Source organism: Solanum pennellii, chromosome 11 (genome assembly GCF_001406875.1).
Source record: "Solanum pennellii chromosome 11, SPENNV200".
Classification (NCBI taxonomy): Eukaryota; Viridiplantae; Streptophyta; class Magnoliopsida; order Solanales; family Solanaceae; genus Solanum; species Solanum pennellii.
In genome coordinates, this window is record NC_028647.1 from 8,457,825 (window position 1) to 8,469,890 (window position 12,066).

The window sequence follows — 12,066 nt, forward strand, 5'->3', positions numbered from 1 at the left end:
AAATTTGGTGATTACTATGGACGGATAAAAGAGATAATACAAGTGGAATACCGTGAATCACCTTTAAAGCAAACTGTATTATTCAAATGTGAATGGTTTGACCCAACTATGGATGTTGGTGTTAAAAGGCACAGTCAATACAAATTGGTTGATATTAACCATCGTCGTCGATATAAAAAATATGAACCTTTTATTCTTGCAATGCAAGCAACACAATGTGTTATGTACCTTATCCTATCAAGAAAAAGGAAAATGATGATTGGGTAGCTGTGTTGAAGGTGAAACCTCAAAATTTTATCGAATTGGCTAATAAGGAAGTGACAATAGTTTCAGAAGTAAATGTTCCATTTCAAGTTGAAGAAGTTGAAGTCCATGAGATAGATATGACGATTTCCGTTGATGAGCTTCTACTCTTAAATAATCCAAATGGAGATTTAATTGAAATGGATGATCCCATTGATGATGGACTTTTGCAAGAGAATCATGTAATCCACATAGTATCCACGGAAGAAGAGTATGAAACTGATGAGGATGAGTATGAGTATGAGGATGAGGAAGAGGACGAGGAAGATGAAGAGGAAGAAAAAGTGTTTGAAGAAGACAATGACTAGTGCTTGATCATCTGCTATTGTATTTTCACTATATTTTGTTTGTTTTTTTATTTTTAATCGAGGATAATCTGCTGTAGTTTCTGCTTTTCAGTTTGGGAGACTTATTGTAATGTAATTTTTTTTATCATTTCTTTGAATTGAATGACATTACTTGACAGTGATTGTGACCATCAATTTCTGGAGCCTTATCAGAAGCACATGATAGATTTCATATCAACAAGCTCTTACAAAAACAATATTCATATTTCATCTTTGTTCCAAATTATCTAACAACAATGTTTTTTTTTTGTTTATAGGTATGGCTGGAGGCAGAGGTCGTGGAAAATCCTCAGGTAAGAATAATTTTGCTATTCGTGTAAACATGCCAACTATTCCCAAGCCCACTATAGTTTCTCCTCAACAAGGTGGTACGCCGATCAATATTGAAACGTCAACTCAAAATACTAGCACAACCATCTCCGAGACACCTCTAGCTACACTAAATGACACTAACCTAATAGGTCAAGGTCTTTCTACCCATAGCAATGTTCCAACAGGTCATACAAATACAGTTGTTGAAGGCAAATCCAACAGTAGCCATCCAAGGACCCTTGTCTTTCTAACTTCTGCAGGGTTAGTCCATTCTTTTAATCTTATTCCTACTTGTTGTGTTGATGACACTTGTTGTCTTTAAATTTCGATTTATGATAGCCCTCGTAATAACCTCTTCTAATTTATACAAACTGGAACCTTCTCAAATATGCTCTAGTTTCATATCCAAATCTTTCAAAAGTGAGGTTGATACCAATGGAAACAATTGGAAAGGTGTTTAAAATGATGTAAGAAATGGTTATTTTGGAGAATTTAAGGTATAAGTTTTCATCGTAAGTGATTTTAGCAAGTATATTCACATATATAGATAGGACATTAATGTACTACTTTCAAAACTTGTTTCAGAAAAAGTTCTGCAGGGATGTTTCCATTAGTGAAAATGAAGTAAAAACACAATGGATGGTTAAGGTAGCATTGAACTATAGGAATTTCATTTCTAAAATTAAAAAAAAGGAGGAGTTACGCCAGGTTACGTACCAGAAGATGTATAGGAAAGATGGATGGAGCATTGGGGAAGTGCAAAGTCTATTAGGAAATCAGAAATTAATTCGCAAATCCGTTGTGGCAGTCGTGAAACTGCTGTTGGGACTCACACTGGTGGCTCTATTTCTATCGGAGAACATCACAAGAAAGTTGTGAGTATATATATATTCTACAAACTCTATAACGAACATCTTCTCTTATATGACGTATATAACGTGATTTATTTTGTATAGGCTATTGAAAAAAGGTCGAGATCCCACGCCAAGTGAGTTACATCTGCATGTTCATACACATGGACATGATGGAAAAACATTTGTTGGTGGCGTTCTCGAGATATCCATGTAAGTCTTAAACTTGGAGGTGTTTTGGGTTTTTTCTACTACAATTTATGGTGCATTTTTTTACTGTCTAAAGTGTATTTGTTGCTTCTATTTGGTACAATTTTAATGATGTTTTGAGACGTTGCAATGCAATTCTAGTATCATTTTAGAAAGAAACTACTGCCACTGTTTTGAGGCTTTTCTGGTGCAATTTTTTACTATTTTTTGGTGTGATTGTATTGTTGTTTTATAGTGACTCTAGCTTACAAAAGTGTCATTGTCTATGTGGTATTGTAATAAGAGATAACTCTCTTGACATGATCTTCTCTTGGGGTGGATGTTGTTAGCAATTACTTGGCTACACATTATTTATTACCACAGACACAACAACTGCAACACTAAATAGAGGTATTGATAAGTCCTCTTAGAGGGTATGCCAAATTCTAGACAAATGGACTACACATCTATGAATTTCATTCTAGTCAACTTGTGAAGTTTTTTATTTCTATCAGTTTGCTCAGTTTCACAGGGATATCTCATCCTGCACTCAAATATACTACTTTATCTTTGTAAAGAGCAGCTTGTATATTTTAAAGGATCATATGGAATAGTACCAAACTTAACTGAAAGGGAGATCTTTATTCTTAGTGTCTGTACTGAGCATGACTTTGTCTATTTTTTGCATTTTTCTTCAAAATTTGGTTTGTTCCATATCATTATTGCTTTCTCATTTTCTCTACTTATTATAGGAAAAATATAAAGAAATATTAAAGGAAAAAACATTGTCTGAAACTGATATTGATCAATTTGAAGCATATTACAAAGCTGGGGAGGAGAAAAGAAAAGAAGAATATACGGTCTTGGATCTGAAGCAAAAAATTACTATAGGCAAAAACTTTGTGGGTCATCATCATTACCTCATCCATTTTCTCAATCAACATCGACAATAAATATGGACGAGTTTGTAAAGAAAATGATGCCTGCACTAACTAGTCGTCTTTTTCATATTATTGTTGAGCAGGTGAAAGCATCGATTACTCCATCCGGCAATCCATCGTTTGCGGCGCCCATGCCTCCTGCTAATAATGTGGACGAGGTTGATACCTCTATTTCAAGTTAATACCTCCACAACTTTAGTTTTTGATAATGTCATACTTTTTGGAAACTAGAAATTGCGCGTAGTAATATTTTGATTAACATGGGTTTATTTAATAGTACTTGATAATTTTTTTTGTATATTTTAACCCTATTTATATATTATGAATCGTCTATGGGTATTATATTATATGAATGTTTGTTAATTTTGTTAATTAGCATCAAATTTAGCTACTATTTGGTCGTTGCTGTAAAAAGAATGTTGGCGATGGATCAACGACGAATTATTAAAGGCCTAATATATTGTCACAAAATATGTTGCGACGGAAATTTTGTTGCAAACTCTCTCAGATAATTTCTTTTCTCTTAGTAGACAAAGGAACCAACTCTCACGGCAGAAAAATGTAGGATGGTTTTTTCTTCATTTCTTATTCTTAGAATGTAACTAAAATAGGTTTATCGGAACTTTTTCTTCCATTTTATAAAAAAAGAATTCACTTTTACCAAAAAATCTACACTGGTGGGCCCCCTACCATATGTAAAAAGGAATAAATTCAAGTCAAAGAATTTCTTCTGTTTTTGAAGTAGAAGAATTCTTCCTTTTTGTATCAAAATTTAAATGTTAGTCGAAATTGCATCTGCAATTTGAAAAATTAGATAGAGCAATCCAATATTGTGTCATACTGGATTGCTTTGATGAATATGACATTTGTATAGATTATATTATTTTCCGTTTTTATATAATGTCACACATCAATGAACAATTTGAAGGATAAACCCACATGGAAAGTAGGGTATGAGGTAGAGTGACTATTAAAAGCTAGGGCAAAGGATAACATAGCTTATTAAATGATAAAGTAAAGACTAAAAAGAGAAAAAGAGGTCACGATGCGTTCACCCCAAATCGATTGTTATACAAAATGAGACTTTTCGTTATTAGTGAACGATGAATTTAATTACAACACAATAAAATTTAAGTAAAATTTGAATCAAACATTGTTTCTAGACTAACGATAATACAATCGGTAACAACCATCCAAACAAGTTGCTAGTAATTAACATCAACAAAGTGTCATCTAAATATGACCTTTGTTTGCTGAGTGCAATTTTGTTTGTTTTGATGAGGTAACAAGAATTTCAATAAATATTATTGAGTTTTCCTGAATTCCAGTTTCTGCATCCATTGAAGGATGGATTGTTTTAGTTACCGGGGTTAATGAAGAGACACAAGAAGATGATCTTCATATATAATGATTTCGGTGAGTTTGGAGAAATCAAGAATTTGCATTTGAATCGGATCGTCAGACTGGATTTGTCAAGGTAATCCATTTCTCTTCTTTTTCAGACTGTCGAGTACTATTATGTTGCTTGTTGTACAATTCTATCATGGGATAAGATGCTGACTGTGGTGGGACTATATGAATAAATGGTCAATAGTGAACACTAGCTGTTGCAAGCATTTATTTTAGGATTATTACATTTTCATCAGTTACTATTCAATGAACTGCAATATAGTAACAAGAATAGAGCAATCCTTGTTAATAACTTAGCTAGTTTAAATAATTTTGAAGTGCTTTCTGTAGCACTCACACATGGATGGTTCTCATTTCTACATATGTTGGATATTTGACCTTTGAGTCATCCACTATTGACTTGAAACTTATGTATGAATGGAGCCATGAATATGTCCCATGTTGGAACACAATCCAAAGATTCACTTATCATAAGTCATTTTTGTCTTTAGAATGCAATTATTCAGGGTCATCAAACCTCTAGATAGGATAACTCTTCATGTGTGTGTCCTTCCTTATTGGAGGGAGACATCTTACTTTTTGCAGTTACGGTTTGTGGTTTGCATTTTCATTAGCTTGGAGCAGGTCCTTTCTATTCTGTTACATGAAGTGAACTGTTTGTGTAGGAATATGCATTCATAGAATATGAGAGTTTTGAAGAAGCACAAAGAGCTCTAAGTAAGAAGGATGGAACTGAGGTTCTCACACAGACTATACATGTTGATTGGGCATTCAGCAGGGGTCCTTTCAAGAGGAGTAATGCTAGGAGGAGGTATGTCCATGCTATTGTGTTATTGTTACATGTGGTTTATAGGAAATGAAGCACAAAATCTGAAGAAATGATGCCTGATTCTATGAAAATATCTCAAAAAAAAAAACACTACCTTTTCATTTTGATCATTTTTTTTTTGAATGAAGTTAAGTAGGTTTTGCCGGTCGTACCTTGTATCTATTTCTTTTGATTTTTAAGTATGCCGTTATTTGGGTTTTTTAGAGTACTGGCGGTATGATTCTCTTTGATGGTATTAAGGTGTAACGACTGAGACGTCTTCCTTTTTCTTCTTGGCACCACCAATGAAATCTGATTGTATTGCCTTACTCGTGGCTTGCCATGCGACCATAGATTGAATCTTTCCAGTTTTGATGTCTTCTTCTATAAAGTCTCCCATTCTGGACCACCTCTGCAAATTTCTGGCTCATCATCTTGTTGAAATAAATACCTTCTTAAGATTGGATGAAGTACTTGAAGAGTTGGACCCTGGAGGCCTCATTACTCCAGCGATGTGCATATTTTTAAAATGACTCGGGCTCTTTTGTATGTTCGCTAATGAGAATCTGTTTCGGGGTAATTTTGATATTGAACCTAAAGAAAATCATGAAATCCTCGTCCATTTCTTGTCTGTCACGTCATCATTTGCGTGAGGATCCTGACGACTGTACCAAATTAGAGCTTCTTCCAGAAGATTTCGGAAGAACAACTTTCCTTAACTTCTCGTTCCTCCATATACACTGACTAGCTTGTAGCAATAGGCTCTCTGATGTGTATGAGGATCACACATTCTGTCAAATCTGTCGATGGGTACATAAGTCATCATTGTCCAGGCTCTCGTTTCTCGTGGTGACCTGCAAGTTTTTAAGTGCCTTTTCTCGTATTGTGGAGTTGATTGGCTATCAATTCTTCTTCTTTCAATTTGGCATCCTTCTCTGTTTTTTCCGTACTGATCCACCTTGTATAGGAGGACTCTGACCATAGTCGATGTCGTGAACTTGTGAGCTTAAACTGCATATAGGGGTGGCCCATGTAGCTGTTAGGAAGTGGCGATATGTGCCCCGAGTATGTGCTGCATCATTGGGCAAGCAGGCATCATAACAACCTGAGTTCGTAGTGAAAGGTTATGTGTATTTTTTACCGCAGGGGAGGAGCAGATGGGAGTTATTCATAAGATGGGCCATATGGAGTTTGTCTGGGTAGGTTTGGCAAGTTGGTGGGAGTGACCAGAGGTAGGCCATAATTCGCAAGCCCGCAAGGGGAATGAAAAGGGGATGTGTATGTGAGGGTAAATGTTCAGGAACATGTGATTTCAAGGAAGGAAAACGAAGTGGGTGCGTAAAGGTGGTTACAGTGTGTTTGGTTCCGGCACTTGTTGTGGCTCTTCCCTCAATATCTCTGGTTCTTGCTCCAAATGAGCTATTTGGTGGTTGTTTTGTGTATCTGGCCTTTTTTGTGAACCATCTATATTTTCCGCAGGTACTAGGAGGGTTTGTAGCAGTGTTCGACCCATGATTCATTGGATTCAGTCATCTTTCTCTTGGACCTTAGGTTGTACCATAACTTAGTCTGTTTGAGGATCAAGACAAATCAACCTCTGATTCAGGGGACAAAAATAATTGCAAAAAATATCAAAAGGTGAAGAGTTAGGTTTGATGAAGTAATCAAGTGTCTATTCAATTAGCATGTTGGGTTAAGCATACAAGCAATAATGCCAAGAAAAAATAATTTGGAACAGGTTACGTCTTCACCTTGATCCAGCGTATTGTCGACTTTAGGTTTTCTATATGAAGCCTAGTTTTCTATCCATGCAGAAGGGCTTTCTCCCTTCTTATCACACGATTTGCTCTGTGTTATTTGTAGTTTTGATTATTTGACAAACTCATGGACCTTATGAAGGAATCTGGTTCTTGGCTCAATATATTTTTTGGCTGCCAGCTGGAGAAAGTACAAAAAGTTGGTGCACAATCTCCAACAGTGGCAAAAGTGGAAGACGCGCCAGAATCCTCAGCCAATGGGATTGTTTTATGTTTTGTGACCTTTATACATAAACAAAACATCCCCATATTCACAATTAGTTATTGGCAACTTGAAAAAGCACATTCAAGAACTTTTGCAAAGGCCTAGAAAATCAAGGAGAAGAAATATTCAACAACAACAGAAGCTCAAGTGAACATTGTGTAGTTGTTTGGGAATACTTTCTTTCGATCTTACATTGTAAACTGATCCTAAAATTATGAAGGAATCAGTGTGGTTTGATCTGAAATTCTAAGTAAGTTAGTTGAACTAATTTAGTGGGCAACCTTTGTGTTGCTTAGAAAATTCTAAATCATTAGTAGGTTAGTGGTTTAGTGGGCAGTCTGTGAGATTGCTTAGAAAATTCTAAGTTGTCTAGAGTGATAGATTTAGTGGGTAGAGTAACATCTACTCAGGCTCATCAATCAATAGAGTTATTACTTATTGGTGAGATTAAAAACTTTTTCTCACATTTTGTGTAACCGATTTTCTTTTGCTTGTGAAGATTAGTGAAACGGTTGTGAAAATTCTGTTAGACAGGTCGTGGTTTTACTCCCTTGAGCAAGGAGGTTTCCACGTAAAACTCCTCTGTTGTTAAACTGCATTTACTTTCTGCTATATCCTTATTTGTGTGTCAAGGGACCTGGTCCATTGACTGATAGTGGACGCACATATTCTAATAAATGGTATCAGAGCGGATACTCTCTATGTGGTTAATACCAAGAGAGTGATTCATGTTCTAGAATGACTTCTCCACTCAATCTGGAAAAGGATCAGTCTTCGATTCGACCTCCTCGGTTCAATGGTCAGTTTATAGCTGGTGGAAAGTTAGAAGGCATGATTCCTTATGGCTGAAGATAGTGAAATGTGGGATATTGTCTCAGATGGACCGTTTGTTCCTATGATTAAAGAAAAAGATGGTGAAATCAATACACTTGTTCCAAAGCCTAGACGCAAATACGATGAAGCTGACAGGAAGAAGATTGAAAAGTGCTGCAAAACAAAGAAGTTTCTTGTCTGTGGTATAGGACCTGATGAGTTCAATCGTGTCTCATCTTGAGAATTCACAAAGGAGATCTGGGATTGCTTAAAAACAGCCCATGAAGGAACTGAACAAGTGAAAAAGTCAAAGATTGATATGCTTACCTCTCAGTATGAAAATTTCAAAAGAAGGTGAAACTATTCATGAGATGTTCACAAAACTGTCATCAATCACAAATGAGTTGAGATGTCTTGGAGAACCTATCAGTATGAGCAAGCAGGTCAGCAAAGTGCTTCGAATTCTTCCCAAGTCTTGGGAAAGTAAGGTAGATGTCATCACTGAAGCTAAGGATTTGAAAGTGTTAACAATGGATGCTCTCATTGGAAATCTAAAGACCCATGAAATGAACCTAAGTTATGCTCAGTTAAAAAAAGAAGCCAAGAAGGATAAGTCTTTAATGCTGAAACACAAATCTAAAGAAGGCTCCAGTGAAGATGATGATATGACTTACCTTATCAAAAGGTTTCAGAAGATTATGAGAAAAAACAAGGGATTCAGAAAGGAAGCAAATGTTCTTTGAACTGCAACTCCAAATGATACTTGTCACAAATGTGGAAAGACTGGACATTTTATAAAAGATTGTCCATCACTCAAAGCTAAAAACAATGAATACCAAAGACCAAGAGGCGAGAAAGAAAAACGCAGGGACATGGTACTTGATAAAAGTGATCGAAAAGTTGCAGCTGATTATGTGGTCAAGAAACCTCTTGATGCATGGGTAGATTCTTCAAGTGTTTCAGAATAATTTGATGAACCTAATGATGCATCAATAGTGGTGGTTCATGATGAGGATAATATATTCAATGAAATGTTTACTTTCATGGCTCAGTAAGATGATGAAGATGCTGAGGATATGGTAACACTTCTTGACATCAACCAAAATCTGAATACTTATTGAACCAATCTTCTTTGAGGTGGATTCTTTCACATTATCTATTATGGTCTAGGCAATAGTATTCTTTGGGGAACCTCTACTTGAGTTCCCTATTACTAGTTAATTCCGTCCGCCATACATTTATTCAAAAAAATAAAATTAGCGATAAATAAATTTTATAGTTTGTAGAGTTTAACTGAGATAAAACAGAATTAAAAGGGCTAGGAGCTCTGATCGATGATGAAACTAAAGCTTCACACGGGTCGTCTTCATTTGTAAGACTTTGATGGTTCATGTCATTCATGTAGTCTTGGGTCTTTCATTCGGGTGGAATGAGTTCTAGTTTTTCATATTCCCTTATCTTCTTAAGTCTACTCTCTCATGCTTTTTTGGGACCAAGTAAAGGGCTATTTTTATTTACCAGCGTATTGATCCTATTTCGGAATGAAAAATGAAAAAATTTATCATTAACTTTCGTATGAGATTGGGTCAACAACCCTCCATTGGCATACTTTACAGAGAAAGACTCCTAGAGAATTAGCATCTAAATTACTAAAAACAATTGTAACTATGAACAATTTAAAGACAATATCAATCTTTTTTAAGTGTTATTTTAATTGTCGTTTTGATTCTTTTCATGCTCATTTAGTAACATGCAGAAGGTATAATTTACATCTTCTTGCTCTTGAATACTATGTCATTAATGGTATTGTTGGAAACAATTAATTTTTCTCTTTAAACCCCATTTAATTAACTTTCACTCATTTCTTTTTTAGTTCTAAGAAGAACGTTTCTTTCCTTTTTAGTCATCTTTTAATTTTAATTTTTCATATAATATATTTAACATATTTTTAATTTAAAATTATAAAATTCAAAATCGAAGCACGGTATGTGTGGTTGGTGGCAGACCAGTCGAAGAGTAGGACAATTAGATAATCCAAGGGAGTCCAATTTCCCTTCGTAGTCTTCGATTTAATTACTAATCATTATCATTTCGACCATCTCCAACCCACCTCTATTTTACTCTCTATTCTCTATATTTGGAGAGTAAAATAGAGAATGAACACTTCAATCCATCTCTATGTTACTCTATTCTTCAAATATAGAGAGGTGAATAGTAGTTTTCCAAATTTGGAGAACTACTATTCACACTTTCTATTTTACTTTTTGACTATTTTATTATTATTTCTATTACTTACTAATCAACATATTATTTTACATATAATGACATTAATTAAATATCTAATATTCATATTTTTTTAAAATAGAATATAATATTTTAAAAAAAATATTTTATTTAATATATAGTACTTTCATCCCAAATTAATAGTATTTTAATTTTTTCTATTTTTCATCAATGATATAATTTGATTTTATTATTAATTTTCACTATAAAGAATAAACACAATCAAAATGAGAAGATGGAAATTTTAATTTAAAAATAAAATACATAATATGATAATTTAAATACAACATAGTAATACAATACCTAACATTATAATTTAAATACAACATAGTAATACAATACCTAACATTATAATTTAAATACAACATGGTAATACAATACATAACAAAATAATCAATTCGGAACGAAGGAAGGATCATGCCGAAAAGATGTTGAACGTACATTCCGAGTTTTACAATCACGTTTTGCAATTATTATAAGACTGTCACATTTTTTAGGAAATGAATTGCTACATGAATAATAACTACATGTATTATACTGCACAACATGATAATTGAGAGTGAACATAATCTTAATGCAGCAATTCAGATGTCGTTGAGGTTCCAACTCCAACGACGAAAATGGTGATAGATGAAAATCTCTAATATGAACAATTTTTAGCTATACGTAAAAAAAATTAAGGACGATAATGCTCATTTTGAACTCCGAATGCATTAATAGAAGCAACGTAATAATTTTAAAAATTGAGTGCTTATGTAATTGTATTTCAATCTTATTAGAATTCGTCCATTAATTTGTATATTATAACATATTTTCTTGAAATTATGTTGTATAAAAATTTATAATAAAATATCATTTTATATTAAATAAAAATATTAAAAAAATAAAATGTTATACCACATGAAAATTATAAAACGTATTTATTTGAAAAAGAAATAAGGGATTTATGTTATGAAATAAGAAAATAAGAATGAAATAGAAATAATAATATAATATTGAGGAGAGAGAAAAAGATACTTTTTTAGAGAGTAAAATATAGAAGGGAGAAGGGACGTATTTACCCCTGACTTTAATAAATGGTACATATATACCCTCTGTTATACTTTGCGTCCATATAAGCCCCTGCAGTCTAATTATAGGTACATATATACCCCTCTCACTAATCCCTCTCACTAACGGACCCCCAATTTTTTACACGTGTCTTAATCCTATTGAACCACCCGCTTGACCCTTTTTTTTAACCCATAACCCAACTATCCGCCCCATAACCCAATACCCACCCAATTTCCTCTAAAAGGAATTTATATGACCTAAAATGGAGTTGTCTAAGGTGAATTGAAGAGGATTTACACCTTGTAGAATTTTTTATGGTTCAAAATAAATGGTTTTTTTCTTTTTAAAGATGTATTAATTAAAATATTTATTTCATCGGTGGTGGTGAAGGAGATCTCGAAAAGAGTGGTGGCTTTGGTGGTGGTGGAGAAAATCAAATTGATTTGGGTAAAAGAAATGGGTTATATTATTAAGTGGGTCGAGTCAGGTTAAAATTGGATAATTTAAGTAAAAATTGGTAATTTTAATTGATTTGGAGAAAGGAGGGGTATATGTGTTAAGTTTATTGACGGTAGAGGCAAAATCAACCAATAAAACAAAGTTGAGGGGTAATTTTGACCCTTTTCCCTAACATAAATCTCACATTTACTCAAATTAATAATTAATTCAATTTAAGATGGCTGAATTTCAAATTTTAACCATGCTTCTTTTCTGCTTCTTTTATTATCATCATT

General features: G+C 33.9%; 1 pseudogene; it reads left to right on the plus strand.

Annotated features, from left to right (window-relative positions):
* The first annotated feature begins 1,702 nt into the window (after positions 1-1,702).
* LOC107003614 lies at positions 1,703-3,125 on the plus strand (annotated as a pseudogene).
* The last annotated feature ends 8,941 nt before the right edge of the window (positions 3,126-12,066 follow it).